A 22,179-nucleotide genomic window follows, 5' to 3' on the forward strand; every position below is an offset into this window, starting at 1 on the left:
AGATGGGGTTTCTCCGTGTTCTCAGGCTAGTCTCAAACTCCTGACCTCAGGTGATCTGCCCATCTCGGCCTCCCAAATTGCTGGAACTACAGGTGTAAGCCACTGTGCCCAGTCTATATGATATATTTATATATTATAATTATGTATATTAATTTTATATAATTATATATAAATATACAAACTTCCTTGCCTTCTCTTGTTTCTACCTACAGTCAGTCCCATGACTTCAAATACTATCTACATGTAGTAATTATAAATGTATATTATATATATACATATATATATATATTTTTTGAGACGGAGTCTCACCCTGTCGCCAGGCTGGAGTACAATGGTGCAGTCTCAGATCACTGCAATCTCTGACTCCCGGGTTCAAGCGATTCTCCTGCCTCAGCCTCCCAAGTAGCTGGGCTTATAGGCACCCACTACCACGTCCAACTCATTTTTGTATTTTTAGTAGAGACAGGGTTTTGCCATGTTGGCTGGGTTGGTTTTGAACTCCTGACCTTAATTGATCTCCCGCCTCGGCCTCCTAAAGTGCTGGGAATACAGGCGTGGGCCAACTTGGCCAAAATATTTTTCTGTTTCCAAGCATTTTACATGAGAGGAAAGTGGAGAATAAATCATCTGACACTTTACTGTAAAAGAAATCTTTGTGCCTCTCTTCTTTTCATCTTTCCTAAGTGTACATATTACCAAAATGTCTTTAGGTTGAGGTCCCTCCGTGAAAACTTTACAGGGTGTTGTGTCCTCAGCCACCCTCCTGTCTTTCTCTAGTCCTGGAATTTTAAAACTGTCTGGGGATGACCCAGGATACCCACAGTGGCCATGTCTATTGGAGGGTCTAGTGACTATCAGCCCCGGGGTCATCTCATCGCCAAGGACAGCCTGAGGTAGGGGGTAGAGTCGCTCAGGGGAGCAGCTGGATGCTCTTGGCCTTGGAGGAATCTCTTGGTATAGTTTTGTCTAAAATGGTGACCCCTTGGGATTATTAAAATTTTAGGACATTAAAATGAATGGACAATTCAACGTAATGTCATTAAAGTTAGGTCATTAAAACTGTTCCTCCAGCCGGAGCTTTTATTCCTCGGAGACACATTGATGGTCTGCCAATGGGATACTGATATTGAGAGGAAAAGGTAGAAATGATTTCTGCTCTCTAGATTGTCTCAGACTTGTGAAGAGAGAAAAACTGTCCCAAAGGACAAGGAAAACCCACCCCAGAGAGGATGTGCAACAACCTGAACATGAAAATGCACTGAAGGCACACAGGAGGATAAAGAACAGTGCCAGTGCCTCCTAGGTGGTCACTGAGTACTTTACTGAACAGGATGGGTGTCCTGAGGGATAGAATGGCCTGCCGTGACACTTACAAAGGTCTGTGTTGGAGTCAGCACTGCCTCTCCCTGAGTTTGTTACCTTGAAAAGGCTTGTCCGCTTATTTGTGTTTCAGTTTTTCATTGACTGTAAGATACATTTTATCAGTACAGCTTGAAAGATAAACATACTACTTCCAAAGAGGCAAGGTAAAATGGTGTATTTTATTTGCTAAAAACTCGTATTTATTTCTTCCCCAGAGTGAGTGTAGTAAGTTTTAAAGGTCTGTTCTTTTTAAGGGTAATTTCAAATGGAATTGTAGGACTTAGCTTTGTCAATGCTACCGGTGAAATAAAAGTGTGATAGATAAATTGATGATTTACAAAGATTCACCAAAATGTCAGTTTCCTTCTTGTAGCATGGTGAAGAATTTATGACAGTGGACACATCCGTATCCTCTTATCTGGATATTCGAGGGTTTTGTTTTGTTTTGTTTTGTTTTGTTTTGTTTTTGGAGACACTGTCTTGCTCTGTAGCCCGGCTGAAGTGCAGTGGCACCATCTCTGCTTACTGCAACCGCCGCCTCCCGGGTTCAAGTGATTCTCCTATGTCAGCCTCCCGAGTAACTGGGATTATAGGCACCCACTACCACACCCAGCTAATTTTTGTATTTTTAGTAAACAGGGGGTTTTAGGCCTGACACAGTGGCTCAGGTCTGTAATCCCAGCCCTTTGGGAGGCCAAGGTGGGCCGATCATGAGGTCAGCAGTACCAGAGCAGCCTGACCAACATGGTGAAACCCTGTCTCTACAAAATATACAAAAATATTAGCTGAGCCTGGTGGCAGGCATCTGTAATCCCAGCTACTCGGGAGGCTGAGGCAAGAGAATTGCTTGAACCCTGGAGGTGGAGGTTGCAGTGAGCCAAGATGTTGCCACTGCACCCTAGCCCAAGCGACAATGTGAGACTCCGTCTCAAAAAACAAACAAACAAACAACTGAAAGACGGGGTTTTGATATGTTGGCCAGGCTGATCTCAACCTCCTGACCTCAGGTGATCGCCCTCCTCAGCCTCCCAAGCTGCTGGGATTACAGGCATGAGCCACCATGCCCTGCCCATTGTATTTTCTTTTTATTCCCTAAATTTTAATATGTTTGAGTTTGTCTGTTCCTTTATCACTGTTTTCTTACATAAAAGAAATTCTGCCTAATCCTTCATAAAAAAAAAATCTTCCTGTAACTTCTGAAAGTGTTCTGGTTTTATCTTTCATATTTGAATGTATAATAAGTTGATTATGGCTCACGGAATAGAGAAGAATGCAATGCATTTTCCCAAGTAGATGCCAGCCTGGTTTGCCTCATATTTTAAAGTGCATGTGATTTCTTTTTCTATTCTACAGTGCCTACTCTATCATTCCTCAACCTTCCATATAAATGCTGGGTCATTAAGACTTTCTTTTCCCTTGGTCTGCTTGCTCATCTCTCTGCTAATACTGTGCTGTCCTGAATATTTTCGTTTGAAAATCTTAGAAGTATGTTAGACAAGCCATCACTCTTTTTTTAGATGGCTAAAAATCATTAGACATTTGTCATTTTTACTACGTGTGAAAAAGTAGTTTTTCTTGCCTAAAAACAACCTGATTTGGGAATTTATGTGATTTCATAGGAATAGCATCTGGAAGTGATGACATTAATGTCATTTTAAAAAACGTGTGTCGTATTTCCTCTTATTCTTTTCTGCCTTGACATTGTGCAATAGAAATTTTTAAAATTGTTCTATTAGTATTGTCAAATATCAATTATTGGTTTTATTTACTACTCAATTAAATTTAACGAGCCTACTCTGTCTTGGTGTAATCACATGGAATGGGCTCACCTCCCCAGTTAACAAGTGACAGCACGTGTAAAGTATTGTCTACCAGGGAAACTCATTGAACACTTAGTGTTCAGACAGTGTTTTGGTGTCTGGTTCCCTAAGCACCACTGCAGTGACGCAAAATAATAGACCTTCAGCAGAAAAAGTTTTGGCAAATACATTGCATAAGCCATTTAGATGCAGTGAGTCATTCTTATTAGGGTTGGTGGAATCCCTTTCAAAATGTAAGTTACTAATACAAAGATGGAACTTTGCGAGCAGACGTTTTTAAGAATAAGTAGTCTCAGGACTGATAATATTAACTCCCTTATGCACATCAGGTAGGACTTTATTATGACAGATACTAGAAATGTACAAAGTGAAGTTAAAAGGTAACTCCTCGCAGCACATCTTACTCCCTGGATTCTCTAATAAGATGGGTGTTTCTACTTTGCTGTTGCCTTTTTGAATAGTTAGATTCTAGCATTAGTACTGCTGTGTGGGAGGGAGTATGTGTGAACAGAGTAAGAGTTCTGACAATCAAGGCACAAAATAAATGCTTGGAAATTTTAGAATCATGCAAACAGCTTATGGATTGAGTACAGATTCCCAGTGCTGTCAGTCTCACCCATCCTTCTATCCCCATGTGTGGAATGTTCTAGGACTCCATGGCTTTTGAGGATGTGGCTGTGAACTGTACCCAGGAGGAATGGGCTTTGCTAGATTCTTCTCAGAAGATTCTCTGCAGAGAAGTGATGCAGGAAACCTGCAGGAACCTGGTTTCTGTAGCTGAGAATGACAAAACATTTCACTTAATTACAGAAATATTTCCCTATCATCAGTGCTATTTGTGATTTGGAATGTGGCAGGGGAATGATTTGGTGAAGAAATCAGGCATGGGCACTGTGTACAATGAACATTAAATCTAGTAATGTTTCTATAGTTTGTAATAATTCATGATAATTTTGTGGGTCTGTATTTTAGGAAACAAATGGAAAGACCAGAATATTGAAGATCACTTCAAAAAACCTGGGAAAGATATAAGATAACTTGCACTGACAAGAGGAAATAAAGTCCTCTGAAGGAATCTTAGCTTGTCATGAACTTAAAAACAAGCAATCAAAACAAATGAGAGTCACTTGAAATTTATTTCTTTTTAGAAAAATTTCACCCGAAATGCAATGTACTTCAGTATAGCAGTCAGTGTTTGGAAAACAGTTTACTTGAAAATAGTACTACAAAATTGTGTACATGAATGTTACTAATTTGGTCATAGTCATGCAAGTGGTAGCTGTGTTTTCAGTAGTAACCCATTTACTTTCAAATAATTCAGTCATGGCAAAAAAAAAAAAAAAAAGAGCATTTTCCTTGGTATTGGTAGCAGTGTAAGTCCAAGACCTATTAGTAAGTAGAAAGTTATTAATCCAAGCAATAATTATGTGCTTTACATTTTTTTTTACAGAAATCATATGATACAGAGACTGTGTGAAAGCAAAGAAGGTAGTCAGTATGGACAGTTGTCAGCCAAATTCCAATGCTTGATCTGAATGAGAGCATTTCTGCTGGATTAAAACAATGTGAATGAAGTATTTGTGGAAAAGTCTTTGTACGTCATTCTCTCCTTAATAGGCACATCCCAGCTCACTCAGGATACAAACCATATGGAGAGAAGCAATATAAATGTGAACAGTGTGGGAAACTCTTCGTTTCTGTTCCAGATGTTAGAAGACACATGATAATGCACAGTGGAAATCCAGTTATAAATGTACGATATGTGGGAAAGCTTTTTATTTTCTCAATTCATTTGAAAGACATCAGAGAACTCACACAGGAGAAAAACCCTATAAATGTAAACAATGTGGTAAAGCGTTCACTGTTTCCGGTTGTTGTCTAATACATGAACGAACTCACACTAGAGAGAAACCCTACGAATGTAAGGAATGTGGAAAACATTCAGATTTTCTTGTTCTTTTAAGACGCGTGAAAGGACTCACACTGGAGAAAGACCCTATACATGTACCAAATGTGATAAAGCCTTCAGCTGTTCCACTTCACTTCGTGACCATGGAGGCATTCATACTGGAGAGAGACCCTATGAATGTAAACAATGTGGCAAAGTCTTTAGTCATTTGAGTTCCCTTTGTAACCATAGAAGTACTCATACTGGAGAGAAAGCCTATGAATGTAAACCATGTGACCAAGCCTTCAGTCGTCTCAGTTCCCTTCACCTCCACGAAAGAATTCATACTGGAGAAAAATCCTATGAATGTAAGAGATGCGGTAAAGCCTACATTCGTTCCAGTCATCTTATTCGCCATGAAAGAAGTCATGATATAGAGGCTGGGTGTAGTGACTCAGCCTATAATCCCAGCACTTTGGGAGGCCAAGGAATGTGTATTGCTTGAGCCCAGGAGTTCATAACCAGCCCGGATTAAAACAGCGTGAAACAACCTGGGCATCAAGGTGAAACCCTGTCTCTAGAAAAAATAAAATAATGCCAGGCACGGTGGCTAACACCGGTTACTCGGGAGACTGAGGCAGGAGAATGGCGCGAACCCAGGAGGCAGAGCTTGCAGTGAGCCGAGATCGCACCAGTGCACACCAGCTTGGGCGACAGAGCGAGACTCCGTCTCAAAACAAATAAATAAAAATAATTAGCTGGGCATGGTGGCACATTTCAGTTGTCTTAGTTCTTTTTCAAGGACCTAAAAAGCAACGTTGGGTTGGGGAAAGCCCTGTGCATGCGGATCACGAGGTCAGGAGATCGAAACCATCCTGGCCAACATGGTGAAACCTCGTCTCTACTAAAAATACAAAAAGTAGCTGGGTGTGGTAGCATATGGTTGTAATCCCAGCTTCTCAGGAGGCTGAGGCAGGAGAATCACTTGAACTCAGGAGGCGGAGGTTTCAGTGAGCCGAGACTGTGCCACTGCACTCCAGCTTGGCGGCAGAGTGAGAATCTATCTCAAAATAAACAAACAAATAGATAAAGCCCCTTGAATGTAAGAAATGTGGTAAAACATTTACTCTTTCCCATTCCCTCATAAACATGAAAAGGCTAACACTGCAGAGAAACCTTAAGAATGTAGGAAATGTGGCCAAGCCTTCAGATTTTCCTGTTTTTGAAGATTTGGGAGGACTCAGAGTGGAGAAAAGCCTTTTGAATCTAAATTTGTGGTAAGGCCTTCAGTTGTGTTAGTTCCATTTGAAGACATCAGCTCATTCCTGAGAAAAACCCTATGAATGTCCAGAATCTGGGAATGTTTCATTTCTCTCATCCCCACTCAAGGACAAATGAAAATGCACACTATAGCTGGCTGGACCTTGTAAATACAAGAACGTACACAGGATTAAAACTCTAATAGTTTAGAAACTGCAAGAATATTTTCAGTTTTCACATTTACTTGAAACGTCATGTGAAAACTCCCACGGGAAAGAAGTTCTATAAGTGAAGCTTTTCTAATTTGGAAAGCCTAATGCAAATTAGTTATCGTGTAGTGCTTGAAAAAATGTATGAAATGTTACACAAGTTACAAGTATATTGTTTTTATCAGTGACTCATTCTTAAAGAGTCTTGAGAAAGCATTTCACCTTGTTTTGCAGGGAAACCTTGAGGTGAGAGTTCTGTAAATGCTCTTTAAGCAGTAGTACTTGAGTTTCATAGATAATGATATTAAGTTTGTTGGTAGAATTTTTGTCTATTCATTTGATAATGTGCTGGATTCATGGTTGAATTTTGATGTTTTTCTAACATGGAGGTAAGTTTAATTTTTTTGTTTCATTATTATCTTTTTTTTGAGATGGAGTCTCACTCTGTTGCCCAGGTTGGAGTGCAGTGGTGCGATCTCAGCTCACTGCAACCTCCTCCTCCTGGGTTTAAGCGATTCTCCTGTCTCAGCCTCCTGAGTACCTGGGACTACAAGCGCCCACCACTACGTCCAGCTAATTCTTTGTATTTTTAGTGGAGACAGGGTTTCGCCATGTTGGCTAGGCTGGTCTTGAACTCCTGACCTCATGATTTGCCCTCCTCGGCCGCCCAACATGCTGGGATTACAAGCATGAGCCACCACACCTGGCCAGGTAAGTTTCATTTGTATGTAATGCCCTGTGATTAATGGACCAGTGAATAATGATTGTCAATTGTTGGGATAGTCTTACTAGCCTCATTTGGAAAATTTTGATTATCCCTTGTTCATTATACACATTCCACCTTTCCTTGTTAAAGGAAAAACTACTCTTGATGTAAAGATGTTTATTTTTTGCTAATACTGAGTTGGTATTAATTCCTAAGTACATAAAGTTTACCATAGAGTATCATCTCGTGAGTTCTTTGCATCTGTTGCCCTTTATTCTTTATTATTTCTGTCTGTTATTTGGATCGTTCACTTTCAATGAAGGAGAGAGGACTGTGATAGGAGGATATGTTTTAACCAATCTGAGGGAGGAAGCATTCAGTCTCTCAGTCACATATGATAGCGTTGGGCTTTTCATCGATGCCTTTGGTATTGTAGTAGATCGTATTACACCATTATGGTATGGTAGTTTATATATTGTATTTTAGAGTATTACAGTCTTACCAGTCAGTGTCACATGATTCAGTTCCCTACCAACCAACAGACAAACCAATCACGTACTCCTGTAGGAACAAAGGAACATCCTCGGCCTGGCGCGGTGGCTCACACCAGTAATCCCAGCACTTAGGGAGACCGAGGCGGGTGAATCACGAGGTCAGGAGATTGAGACCATCCTGGCTAACACGGTGAAACCCCGTCGCTACTAACAATACAAAAAATTAGCCGCGCGTGGTGGTGGGTGCCTGTAGTCCCATCTTCTAGGGAGGCTGAGGCAGGAGAAGGGCATGAACCCGGGAGACAGAGCTTGCAGCGAGCCGAGATCACACCACTGCACTCCAGCAAGGGTGATAGAGCGAGACTGTCTCAAAAAAAAAAGAAAAGGAAATTCCTCACTTTTTAAATGTGATACCACTCTCTGCTCCCAAGTTAATCCCTGTTTGGGCCTGTGGGAACTTACACCATTCTCCTATATGTAATTAATAACTGATGTCTGGTTTTTCTGTTTAGTAGGAGATGTTATGTGTTTAACGGTGCCAGTAAAAGTAGGGTGCGAATTCCTTCCTCACCAGTGGGGTGCATGAGACGGTATTGAAACAATTGACAACACAAATGGAATGGACCAGCCCTCATGAAGGACACCTGCTCAGCTTGACCTACCTGCTGTCGGCTGATGGTTCCGTAACACATCAGCAGTCACCTGAGTCAGAACCATGAGCTGATGATGGGCCTTCCGTTTGGTCTGCACAGTGTTTTGTTTTCTTCAGGTGTTGTCATATTCTCCCACACTAAAACGCTCTCATCTCCTAGACATGAATGTTTAATTGCACCCGAGCATGACATTTGACCTGTGCTTAGCAGGCGGTTTTGAGGCCCTGGCTTATTAATGCACGGAAGCACAGCACATAAACCGACACTTATGTCCTAATTAGCAAGAATCCGACTGTATCTCTGTAGTCCCTGCATCTACTCTGGTCACCATCTCTGTATGCTGAGGGCAGCCATGTGAACATTATTAATTATTGTACACTCCAATCAATAGTTATTATGTAGGCAGAAGTAGTGGCCTTGTTTGTTTCTTGTGCTGCTGCTCCCCTTGCCGCTGTCCCCTACACCCTCCTGATCAGGTGTACATCCATGGTGCCTCATGGTTCAGTCACTGATGAGCAATGAAAATGGGAAGAAAGAGTTTGATATTAGCCACTATCGAAGCATATGAAGAAGCATCTCAGCTGCTTGCATTGAAAAATTCCTAGCCAGTGTGTGGGCTTTTCTTATCACTGCTGCTTATCAGCATGTCAAAAGTTGAATCTTCGGACTGCAAGTCTTGCTGGCCTTAGACATAATGGCCTTACTGCATGTGGAGCTAACCCCAGGAAGATGGAGTGACAGTCTCTGGAGGATTAGGTGGTCTCCTCCAATGTGGCTTGATGGGCTCCTGAACTCTTTCCTGTAACTATACAGAGAGTCTACACTGCCAGCGATCGTGTGCCTCAACTCTGTAGATGTAGAAATTAAAAATATTCAAAATATTCTGAAACAGTTTCCATTGAAAGGAAAGAGAAAAGCAGTCAGGTGCCACGCTCTGGTCAAGAGAACTAGTAGATGGCTCCAAGAACACTCTGTCGCTACTGTCTGTGCCTCTGTCACAACAAATATCCTGATCCTTCAGTTTGAAGGGTGCAGGGCCATTTTCCTCCCTTTCCTACTGGTAGTTCTCAAGATAACTGTATGATATGCTGGGAATGCAATATCCTGATAATCAGGTGACATTGGTCAGAACAGCCCAGGCTCTGTTAGAGTCCCTGCTTGAAACAGAACGGCCTTTAACGCTTGTGTCCAGCAAACCACATCGTAGGAGAAAACCCAAGATGAGCTGCTTTCTGGGGTCCCTCAGTTGTAGTGCAAGTGAAGCATTTACAGTCAAAACTCCATCCATCTGCTCTGGATAGACTTCCTGATCTTGTGGTAGCGGTTCATATTGAATCCTGGACTTCTGTTGTCTTTTGTTTGCTATTTGTAAGTAATAAATTCACTTCATGGAATTTATGTATGAATGTGTTTGGTCTCATTGTACTCAGAAAAGTTGGTATCCATTGCACAGTGAACCCACTTCATAATTGGTGAAAACACCTATGGCCCCCTTGTGCCACAGCAAGGAGGTTAATTCAGCCAAACATAAACTTCATGTTCGTAAAACCCTGTAGCACAATTATTACCATGTGGGAGGCCTTTAACAATGGTGATGCTGATTTGAAGAACTCTGAAAGAAGAAATTTACACAAATGGATTGGGTACACAGGAGTCCCTCCTAACTTAAAGCAAACCTTGCTCCCCTCTGCCTAAAAAGATTGGAGAGGCCAAGCACGGTGGCTCAGGCCTGTAATCCGAGTACTCTGGGAGGCTGAGGGGGGCAGATCACAAGGTCAGGGGTTCAAGACCAGCCTGACCAACATGGGGAAGCCACATCTCTATTAAAAATACAAAAAGTAGCCATGCATGGTGGTGGGCACCTGTAATCCCAGTCACTTGGGAGGCTGATGCAGGAGAATTGCTGGAACTTGGGAGGCGGAGGTTGAAGTGAGTCAAGACCATGCACTGCACTCCAGTCTGGGTGAGAGGGCAAGACTCCGTCTCAGGGGGAAAAAAAAAAGTGGATAAGAACTGAAACAGGTTTAAAATTTCACCTAATTGGAAATACAAAGTTTACAAAAATAATATTTCAAATAAAATGCTAAATGAGTGCTCATTGAATTTTATGCCTCCACAAAGTAGGTTGTGAATTAACTTCCACATCTGTTGAAAGCCACCAAAGTTGGGCAGCCTCCGTGTCTGAAATTCACATGTGGCTCAAATAAGAATTATACCTGGGGATACCCCAAAGTTTAAATATGGTATCCACTGTGATATTATGAGGAATTACTGTACATAAAACAGATTGCCTTCCTTTAACTCTGTAAATAATATTATCTTGCCTAAATTCTCCAAAACGCATCACTCTGCAGTATCCTATAGTGGACATAGGTTTCCTGACCAATGAGCAGTAAAAGTAAGTGTGTGCGACTCACCTATGTTCTTATCAAAATGGAAATCCCCGAATCCCACCAGTTAGAACAACATGACAGAATGTCAGGATTTTGGAATACATAGGTTTTCTGTAAGGTTATTAGGTACTGATTCCATTTTTAAAATAGATATCAATATATTTAGATGACCTATTTCTCCTGTGTTTTAGTATCAATAGGTTGTGTCTTTTAATTCATTCAGTTGGTCTAAGTTATAACTTTGCGGTTATGGAAATTGTAATATTCTTTATTATTTTATCATCCATGGGCTTTCTAATATAAAGGCCTCTTTTAATTCTTCTATTATTAGGTTGGTGCCAAAGTAATTGTGGTTTTGGACCGTGAATTTTAAATTTTTATAATTAGACTGCAACATATCTTTATTAATCAAAATAGAACCCATTACAATGGACTGGGCACAGTGGCTCACGCCTGTAATCCCAGCAATTTGGGAGGCTGAGGCGGGCGGATCAGGAGGTCAGGAGTTTGAGACCAGCCTGACCAACATGGTGAAATCCCCTCTCTACTAAAAATACAAAAAGTAACCGGGCGCGGTGGCATGTGCCTGTAATCCCAGCTACTCAAGAGGCTGAGGCAGGAGAATCTCTTGAACCCAGGAGGCAGAGGTTACAGTGAGCTGAGATTGCACCTTTGCACTCTGGCCTGGGCGACAGAGTGAGACTAGGTCTTTAAAAAAAAAAAGAAAAAGAAAAGAAAAGAAACCATTACATTGAACACATTTTTGCCAAAGAGAAATAAACTTGTTTATTCCATGCTTTCAGGGTTCGATGAACTCTTGGAAAGCATTTTCTGCACCCTGCTGGTTGTGTAAGTGTTTTCCCTGCAAAAAGTTGTCAAGATGCTTAAAGAAGTGGTAGTTGGTTGGCGAGAGGTCAGATGAATATCGCAGATGAGACAAAACTTCACAGCCCAGTTTATTCAACTTTTGAAGTCCTGGTTGTATGACATGTGGTCACGCGTTGTGGAGAACCGGTCCCTTCATATTGACCAGTGCCAGCTCCAGGTGCTGCAGTTTTCCATGCATCTCATCGATTAACTTGGCATATTTCTCAGATGTAATGATTTCACCAGGATTCAAAAAGTGTAGTGGATCAGAAGACCGGCAGCTGACCACCAAACCGTGACCATGACCTTTTTTTGGTACAAGTTTGACTTTGGGAAGTGGTTTGGAGCTTCTTCTCAGTCCAACCAGTGAGCTGGCTGTTGGATGAAATCCACTTTTCTTTTTCTTTTTTTTTTTTTTTTTTTTTTTGAGACGGAGTCTCGCTCTGTCGCCCAGGCTGGAGTGCAGTGGCGCGATCTCGGCTCACTGCAAGCTCCGCCTCCCGGGTTCACGCCATTCTCCTGCCTCAGCCTCCCGAGTAGCTGGGACTACAGGCGCCCACAACCGCGCCCGGCTAATATTTTGTATTTTTAGTAGAGACGGGGTTTCACCGTGGTCTCGATCTCCTGACCTTGTGATCCGCCCGCCTCGGCCTCCCAAAGTGCTGGGATTACAGGCGTGAGCCACCGCGCCCGGCGAAATCCACTTTTCGTGGCATGTCACAATCTGATCCAGAAATGGTTCAATGTTGTTTCATAGAAGAGAAGATGACACTTCAAAAGGATGATTTTTAAAATATTTGGTCAGCTCATGAGGCACCCGCTTATCAAGATTTTTCAGCTTTCCAATTGGCTTCAAAAGCTGGATAACCATACAATGGTCGACATTCAGTTCTTCGCCAACTTCGCGGGTATGTGTAAGAGGATCGAATTCAGTGGTTGCTCTCAATTGGTCGTTATCAACTTCTGGCCCAGAGCCTGGGGCTGAGGCTGCCATGACCACCCTGTTCTCTTCCTTCTGGAGTCCCCAGGAAGCTCCCAGGACTGAATGATCCCCATAAAACACAGTGTACAGGATGGGAGGGCTGGAGGTCAATTACGCCCAACACCTACCACCACAACCAAGAGGCCCCCATAAAGGTTGACCCTGAGCTGTGTGTCCCTGTGGGATGCAGGCTCCCACGGATACCTCAGGGGATGAGCATGGGTCCTCCTGGCTGACAGAGCCTGGTGGGCACTGGGTGTGTGGGGCCTGTGTAGGTAGGTTGGACAGCACTGGGCCTAGCCAGGGAGCCAGGGACTGGTGTGGCCAAGTTGGGCAACAATATGTTGCCAGAACCGAAACTACAGTGCAATCAGCCCAGCTGGTAGGGAGAAGGAGGCCTGCCTGCCTAGCAGGACCATCCACCCCTGTACTGGTCCCAAGTCCAGACTGCCTGCCTGTACTGGACATTGCCTTGTCCAGGAGGCCTGGGCATGATGGTCAGGTGGTGTGTCCCTGGGTTCCAGGCCTTGGTGGTCCCTTGGGAGCCGAGCATCCTCTGGGCAGGAGGAGGGCCCGCGGTCCACTGCTTGCATCGGCCCCTGGGGGTATGCCCCCACCCCAGCTCCTCAGTGCACATGGGGACGTGGCCAGGGCTCCTCACCTGCTCTGTGGCTCCAGCTCTGAGCAGCTCATTGGGTGACTCTGACAGCTTCCTCCCCAAAGCTTGGGTCCTCATCTGTGGGAATGGGGTGTCCCAGGCCCCCTGCAGGCAGGAACCCACCCCCAGCACCTCTGGTGGGCCCTTCTGGGCTTTCTTACCTACTGGCTTGTGAGACCCGGTTGTCCAAACTTGGTGTCCTATTTTTATTTTGGCCTTTTTGTTAGTGTGTGTTTTCTGTAACTACTGCTGTGTAGATCTTCTATTTGAGTTTTAGGTAGAGAATCTTGCCCACCCAGAGGTCCCCCACCCCAGAGAGCCTTCACTTCTCCCCCCACCGGGCTGGCCCTGCCTGTGCTCCGCTTGGTGTGAATGTTGAGTGTGATGGATCCACACGGCTGCTTGACCCTGCATCTCCCCTCTTCTTGCTGAGGCCGGTTCTGTTCTCTCTTTCTCCACCTGAACTGCACTTGAAGCCAAGACGAAGGATGAGAAGTGGTTGCTACGAAGGACCCTCCTGCAGCGAATCTGCTGTGAGGAGGCCGCGCTGGCCCAGCCTGTCATTTCCTTCTGTAAGCTCATTCCAGGCCGCAAGGGGCGGCCTGTCCCTGCCTGCTCTTGTCGCCTGTGAATAAGAATGGATTTTACATTTCCAACTGGTTGAACAAACAAAAAAATAACACTTCATGACACTGAGAAATTTCCATGTCCATAAGTAAAGTTTGATGGGGGTGCAGTCATGCCCATCTCTTCACAGGCCACCTGCAGAAGGCTGCTGTCGTGCAGCCATGGCAGAGTTGCATCCTTGAGGCAAAGGTCAGTTGGCAAAGCTGAAAATACCGACTCCTAGCTCTTTAGGGAAACAGTTTCCAGTCCCTGGTTTAAGGGTTGTGTGGCAGAACCCCAGGATCTTGGTCAGTTTGTTCCTCACTCAGGGCCTGCTGTGGCCTTCGCTAGTATGTCTGCAAAGTCTGTGTGTTATGGTGCCTCTCATGGGGCGTTGAGCTCTGTCGTGCTAGATTTCAGGGTGTCTGCCTCATAGTCACCTGTCTCACCAACAGAGACCCTGTGGCCAGATTGAAACTAGTAGGAACTGTTGGTCTTTGGCAGCAAGGATACCTTCGAGCTGAGCTTCCACCCACCCTGAGGTGGTCCCATGACACTCAATGTCTGGGTCAAGTTTGGGGCAGGGCTGGTGTCCTGAACTGCCCTGCGATGTGGATCGTAATAGCCAGTGGGGAGAGGGGGATGCTAGTACTCCCCATATCGTGGGGAGTGCCTCACTCCCTGCGATGTGGATCGTAATAGCCAATTTCTCCCCCCTGCAATGTGTGTCCATTCTTAGCAGTCTCTTTTTTTCAGGATATTACGAACAATTTCAAAGGTTGTGTGTAAACAGCCTGCGATAGGAGAACGAATACCATCCTCTGCACCTCCGGATATTAGGAACCATATCACACAATGAGTGTACACTTTTTGGGAGATTTGGGATAATGTCGTCCTGTGTTTCCCTGAATATTTGGAGAAATATCACAGGGTGGCTGTATAGCCACTACTTCTTGGCTGGAACATCATACTTTACCTACTGGAAATTAGGAGCAGTATCACAGACTGGGTGTCAAGCCACTGTCATACTGGAAGTAATATCATGCTCTCCCCCACAAGTCATGAGGAACAATATCACAGCGGGTGTGTACCTTCTCCGGTAGTGGGAGTAGTATCATCATCTCTTCCTTTAGATGACAGGAACAATATCACAGGGTGGGTGTACAATCTGTGTGTTTTTGGAAGCAATGTCATTCTCTCTTCTTCTAGGTTTTACTACTCATATCACAGGTGGGGTGTACACTCCTTGTTATATTGGATGGAATCTCATCCTCTTTCAACCTGTAACTTTAGAACAATATTCCATGGGGTGTGTCCATCCCTTCAATATTGGTACTAATACCATCTTCTCCTTTCCTGGATATGAGAAACAATATCACAGGAGGGTGTACACCCCTTGCAATGTTGGTAGTAATATCACCTCTCCCCTGTTGTTATTGAGGACAAAATCCCAGGGTGGCTGTACGGTTCCTACTTTATTGGGAGTAATATCAACCACTTACCCCCTGGATATCAGGAACCATATCAGACAAGAGGTGTCCACCCCCTTCGATATTGTCAGCCATATCATCTTCTTCCCGTCTGCATATTAGGAATGATACCCCGGCGCTGGGGGCGGTGTACACCCTCTGCGATATTGAAAGTAAAATCAGCCTCTTTCCCGCTAGATATTAGGAACTATATCACAGGTGTGTGTGCACCTTCTGGGATATTGGTAGTACTCTCAGCCTCCACCTCGCTGCATATTAGGAACAATATACGGGGGTCAGGGTGGTTACACGTCCTGCAATGTTGAGAGTAATATTCTTCCCTTTCCCCTGTACGTTAGGAACTACATAACAGGGGTCTGTATGCCTTCTGCGATATTGGCATTAATGTTATCCTCTCCCCCACTGAATGTCAAAAACAATATCACAAAAGGGTGTACACCCCCTGCGATATGGCCAGTAACATCATCGTATCTACCTTTGGATACTAGAAACAACATCACAGAGGGTGTGTATACTCCCCTGCGATATTGGGCATAATGTTATCCTCTCTTCCCCTGGATATTAGGAATGATATCCCTGGTGGTGGGATGTGGAGTACATTAAGAACAACATCACTGGGTGGGTGTACACCCCCTGCGATATTGGGTGTAGTATCATCCTCTCTTCCGGATATTGAGAACAATAACACAGGAGGGGTGTACAGCCCCAGCCCCTGCGTTATTGGGAGCAATAGCATCTTCTCCCCCTCTCGATATAAGGAACAATATCCCAAGGTTGGTGTACATCCCCTGGGATATTGGGCGTAATGTCATCATCTCCCAAAGTGGATATTGGGCGTAGTGTCACAGGGGGGTGTACGCCTTCTTTGATATTGGGAGTAATATCATCCTCTCCCCTCAGGATCATAGGCAAAATATTGAAGGGGTTTCACCACTCCTGTGATATGGTCAGTAATATCATCCTCTCCCCACCTAGATGTTAGGAACTATATTACAGGCGGTTGTACACTTCTTGTGATATTGGGAGTCATATCATCCTCTCTCACTCAGGATATAAGGAACAAGATACTGAAGGGATGGACACCCACTGTGATAGTTTCAATAATGTCATCCTCTATCCCCTGGCTATTAGGAATAACATTATAGAGGGGTGTACACTTTCTTCAATATTGGGAATAATATCATCCTCTCCCAGCTGGATATCAGGAACAAGTCTATTAATTATTAATATTAATAAATATAGTAAAAATTAATAGCAATCATCGATATTAATAATCACAATATAGTATAAATTAATACTGGTAAAAAATATTAACGATTAGTATAACCATCATAATATCACTATTAACAATAAAATGATGTCAGCAATTAATGTTACTTAAATCAATACTAAGTGATGTAGGTAATAAAATAATAATTAATATTAAGAACTAATAATATTGTTAAATGACATTAATATTACTAATTATTTTCAAGCATCCATAATCATATATTTAAAATAATTATCCATAATTAATAATGGTATCCTATTAATAGTGTCATTGATAATTATTAAAATCGACATAGATGTTTAATAATTAATCATATTATTACTCCTAATACTGCAGGGGGTGTACACCTACCTGTGATGTTGTTCCTAATATCCAGGGACGGAGAGCATGATTTTAGTTTTAATATCATAGTAGATGTGCACTCACCCTGTGCCACTGATGCTAATATCTAGGGGGTAGAGTATGACATGACTCCCAACATAGCAATGAATGGAAAGCCACCCAGTGATATTGCTCTTAATATTCACGGAAGAAGCCTATGATATTACTCCCAATATCGCAGGGAGGGTACAGCTCTTCTGTGATATGGTTCCTAGTATCCAGAAGGGGAAAGGATGATAATAATTCCAGTATCGCAGGCTGTGTTCACCCGCCCTGTGATATTGTTATTTATATCCTGGAAGGGAGAGGATGATATGACTCCCCGTAGAGCAGGAGGCGTACACCCAGCCTGGGATATTGTTCCTAATATCCATGGAGAGGAGAGGCTGATATTACTTCCAATATGGCAGAGGATGTACATCCACCCTGTGATATTCTTCTTAATATTCCAAGGCCGAGAGGTTGATATTACTCCCAGTATCGCAGACACTGTACACCTCCGTGTGATACTCTTCCTGATATCCAGAATAGGAGAAGATGGTTTTAATGCCCATATCACAGGAGGTGAACACCCACTCTGTGATATCTTTCCTAGTATGCAGGGGGAGAGAGGATAATATTATTCCCAATATTGCAGAAGATGTACACATGTCCACCCGTGATATTGTCCTTAATAATCCAAGGCACAGATGATGATGTTACTCCCAATATCACAGAAAGTGTACACCCCCCAGTGATGTTGTTCCTATGATCCAGGATGGGAGAGGATGATATTACTTTCAATATCGCATGGAGTGTACACGCCCCTGGTGATACTGTTCCTAATTTCCACCAGGGAGAGGATGATACTACTCCCAATATCACAGGGATTAAAAACATGGGGGTATACAGTGTCTGTGATACTAGGAGTAATATCAACCTCTCGGCCTTGGAATATAAAGAAGAATATCACAGGGTGGATGTACACCCCCTGCCACATTGGGAGTAATATCCTCTCCCTTCCAAGATATTAATAACAATGTCACAGGGCCGGTGAACACAGCCTGCAACACTGGAATTATTATCATCCTCTCCCCCTCCGGATATTAAGAATCATAACACAGAAGAGCTGTACCCTCCCTGCGATACTGGGAGTAATATCATACGCATATTCCGTGAATATTAGGAGCTATATCACCGGGTGGCTATCTATTCATTGCTATGTTGGGAGTCATGTCATACTCTACTACACTGAATATTAGTGTAGCATCACAGGGTGAGTGTACACTTATTGTGATATTAAAACTAAAACCATGCTCTCCCTCTCTGATATTAGGAAAGACATCACAGGTAGCTGTATACACACTGCAGTATTAAGAGTAATAATATGATTAATTATTAAACATCAATGACTGATTTTAACAATTATTGGTGATATTAATAATTAATAGGATACCATTACTAATTATGGATAATTATTTTAAATATACGATTATGCATGCTTAAAATTAATTATTAATATTAATGTCACTTAGCAATGCTAGTAGTTCATAAAATTAATCATTATTTTATAACCAACATCACTTAGTATTGACTTAAGTAACATTAATTGCTGATATCATTATTTAATTACTAACAGTGATATTGCTATTAATTATTAATACTAATCATTAACATTTTTAACCAGTATTAATTTTTACTATCTTTATTGTGATTATTATTATCGATGATTCCTATTAATTTCAATTATATTTAATAATAATGATAATTAACAGACTTGTTCCTGATATCGAGCTGCGGGAGGACGATGTCAGGTGGGGAAGCTTCGTGCAGGTTCCCCATGACAGGGGGGAAAGCAACGGAATCCAAATACTGGTCCTTACTTGGGAAGCCAAGAAGGCCACTGGGAGGATGGGAAGGTTGGCACATGAGGGAAGGTGCAGAGGTGGAAAGGGCATAAGAGTTCCATTTATTTATCACAAAACACAGAACAGGACTGGGCCAGAGACTGAATTCTTCCTGTCTCCTGGGGAAAACCGGATACATGGCCTGAACTTTTTCTCTTCTGCAGGCAACAAGACCCGCAGAGGAAGGCTCCCTTCCAGACCTTTTCTGGGAAACCTTTGGAGAAGCCGCTGCCAAATCGAAAAGAATCCATGGAATCTTGGATTTATCTGAGGGTGAGTGTCACCATGGGTCCCTGTTCTTTGCTCCACTAGGTCACTCTGGTTGATTTTCTTTCAGGTTCTCGTGTGTGTGAGGGGATCGGGGAACCCTTCTTCCCTGCCTTCTTGGGGTCAGGGACTCCACGATCCTTCCAGGTCCATTTGATTCCAGGTGAAGGCATCTGAAGATGCCATATTTCCTGTTGCTTTCTTTCTGTGCAATGATGGCAAGCCTGCCAACAACGTCTTCCTAGCGGCGTGAGGAAATTAGTCCCTCAGGGGCCCCAAACATGGAGGAGGCTCACCCTAGGAACATGCATGTTTTCAGAAAAGGCGTCCTGGGAACCCTTGAGCCACCAACCTGCCTTCAGAAGGGCATTAGTCCGTCCCACTTCATGGAAGGCTGAGTGGAGGCACTTTGATCCAGTGAATGCCCAAGACACAGTCTTTAGAAAAATGGTATTCTTAGATCATAGCTCAAGAGTGCATTTTTCATGGGTCTTGTCCCGATCAGCACTCACGTTAAGGATCTGTCCCTACTTCCAAGGACCGCCTGTCCATACCGTATTAAGAATTTCCTGCTGTGTGCACCTTGTCTTTGGATGTGGTTGATTTCCATATTGGCTCGATGCTGACGAACTTCTAACGTGTGTGGTCTCCTTTCTTTCAGGTTGTAAGCAGGCCAATGCCGGTCCACACAACCAATAAGAGGCCACGCGTGGACCCTGCCCTCACTGATGGCTCAGCTACGAAAATGTCTGACACGGTATCCGTCTTGGCTTCACTGTCTCCCCTCAGAAAAGCCAGTCCGAGCTCCTCGTCAAGTCTCCGACCAAAGGAACGACAGACAGGGGCTGTGGCCGACATCCCTCAGCCTGGAGTCAGGCAGCAGGGTCCGGAGCCTCTCGTCGTGGTGAAGCCGACACACAGCAGGCCTCAGGGTGGCAGTCGAGAAGTTCCCCAGGCTGCCTCCAAGCCCCACGGCCTGATCCGGGTCATCAGCCCCCAGGCACAAGACAAACGTGCTGCGGTGACCTCACAGCCCTGCCCACCAGCCGACACACACAGCTTGGGCCTCGGCTCCAATCTCAGTTTCAGGCCAGGAGCCAAGAGAGCTGCCCAGACTCCGACTCAGGCTTGCCTGAACTTCCCCAAGAAACCGAGAATGGGTTCCTTCCAGATGCCCTAAAATGCCCTCCAGGGAGGTGAACTGGGGGTCCCGGACACTCTCCAACCTCCGCCATCTGCAACCGAACTCAGACCAAGTCCGTCTCCCCAGATGAGCAGGGGGACACCCGCCCAGGTGCCCAGCACCAACCGGCAGCCTCTGCACAGCAGACCTTGCCTGCCTACTGCCCATGCCTGCACCATGTCCCATCACCCAGCGGCCAGCCACGATGGGGCCCAGCCTCTCAGAATGCTCTTCTGGAGACTGGAAAACGGATGGTGGAGCTCCAGCCTCCTGACAGCTCCCTCATTTCCCTCTCCTGAGAAGCCGGGAGCCTTCCTCGCTCACAGCCCTCATGTCTCAGAGAAGTCTGAGGCTCCCTGTGTTGCTGTCCCCCTGAGTGTCCTCTATGAGTACCTTCAGGTTTCCTCCTCCTCAGAGAACAGCGATTCTGACCTGGAGTGAGACTACAGGTGGCCGGGGCTCCATTGCGTCCAGCTCCCGTGATTTGGAGGGGTCTGTGGGACTGAGGAGCACAGAGCAGAAAGCAGACTGTGTGTGGTGACTCCCAAGCTCCCCGGCTGGGGTGCTTCTGTGGATGTTGGAGCCCAGGCCAGGCAGGGACCAGATGCAGAGACTCTGCCTCATCAAATTCTGGTGAGGGACATTGTAGTTCGCCGGGATCTCCGGAAACCCGCCACCAGAAGCTTCTGTGCTAGTGATTCGTTGCCTCAGAAACTGGGTGACGGTGACGCGCGGGATTCAGACTTCCGCTGTGATGTCAGTAGGAAACCGGGGAATGACTGTGTGTTTGCTCTCTAGATGACTGAATCAGGGAACAGTTAGGGAACCCTGAGAGATGCAGGCCTTCAGCTGTGCCCCGCCCTGACAGCAGTGTTTTGGACGCTGTGAAGCGTTCTGCGCAATGCGTTCTTGGGGTGTTTCCTCAGCCTCGAAAATTGGGCTCTGGAATGCCATTAGAAATAGGTGTGTTTAATTTGTTTTGAAGTGAATAAAATTCTCAAAAAAGATGACGTACTCTCTTTTGACTTTCATTCCGTGTTTGTGTGTAACTGATTTTCCAAGGCTTGAAAATTTCTTGACTTGTCAGCAATCCAAGTCATTATGTCTCCGAAACAGAGTTGATTGAAGGGACCACAGGTCTTCGCAGGACCTGTGACTTCTTAAACATCCACAGGGGCAAGAGAACCTCAGCCCCACTCTACCAACACGCACCTAGTCAAATTCTGCCAAGTGAATCTCACGCACGCTAACACGTGGGGAGGGTTGCTTGCACCACGAGTCCCCATTTGGCTCACGGCGATGCCACGTGTCGGGTTTCACACGTATGTGTTGCACCGCAGTCCATTTCACAGTGCTAGAAAAAATGTATTGGCTTTCTGTCGGTTTGTTGGAGGCAAAAACCTGTGATGTTCTTGGTTTTTGGTGGGAGAGTTTCACTCTGGAAAAGAAAATATTCTGAAAATGGAGGTTGTCCTAGATTGTATTTCAAGGTGAGTCTACTTGATGCCAGTGAAGCATATTTTGGCATATAATACATATGGTTGTATTATATTTTGTCTCTATTACCTCATTTTAAAAAACCATTTTGTGAAAAATGTCAGAGTTAGATATACCAATGTTAAATTTCTGATCACGTGTCCAGAAGCACTGGAAAATGCGGCCTAGAATGCAAAATTCCCAGCCACTTCTTTGTTGAACTCTCTGCAGAGAGGCATTACATCCAGGGGTTTTCAAGGTGCACTAGTGTGGCATGAGCTGGTCTTTGGCTTCCTGTTGTAGTTGGAATCGTGCAGATTGTTTAGGG

The 22,179-nt window shown here is 44.2% G+C and overlaps 1 protein-coding gene and 1 pseudogene across 2 annotated transcripts in view; one reads left to right on the forward strand and one right to left on the reverse strand.

Moving 5' to 3' along the window:
* Positions 1-3,383: 3,383 nt before the first annotated feature.
* LOC139355333 (uncharacterized) overlaps positions 3,384-22,179 on the reverse strand; it is a 74,267-nt gene continuing 55,471 nt past the window's right edge. Inside the window, exon 5 of one of the 2 annotated variants that reach the window (XM_071090487.1) lies at positions 3,384-3,953. The gene's annotated coding sequence lies outside the window, so the exon portion shown is untranslated. Of the gene's footprint in view, positions 3,960-22,179 lie in introns of both variants that reach the window. The other variant, XM_071090486.1, reaches the window with a different exon arrangement.
* On the forward strand, positions 18,780-20,816 carry LOC139361725 (protein FAM90A5-like; annotated as a pseudogene).

Source organism: Macaca nemestrina, unplaced genomic scaffold, assembly GCF_043159975.1.
Source record: "Macaca nemestrina isolate mMacNem1 unplaced genomic scaffold, mMacNem.hap1 Scaffold_99, whole genome shotgun sequence".
NCBI lineage: Eukaryota > Metazoa > Chordata > Mammalia > Primates > Cercopithecidae > Macaca > Macaca nemestrina.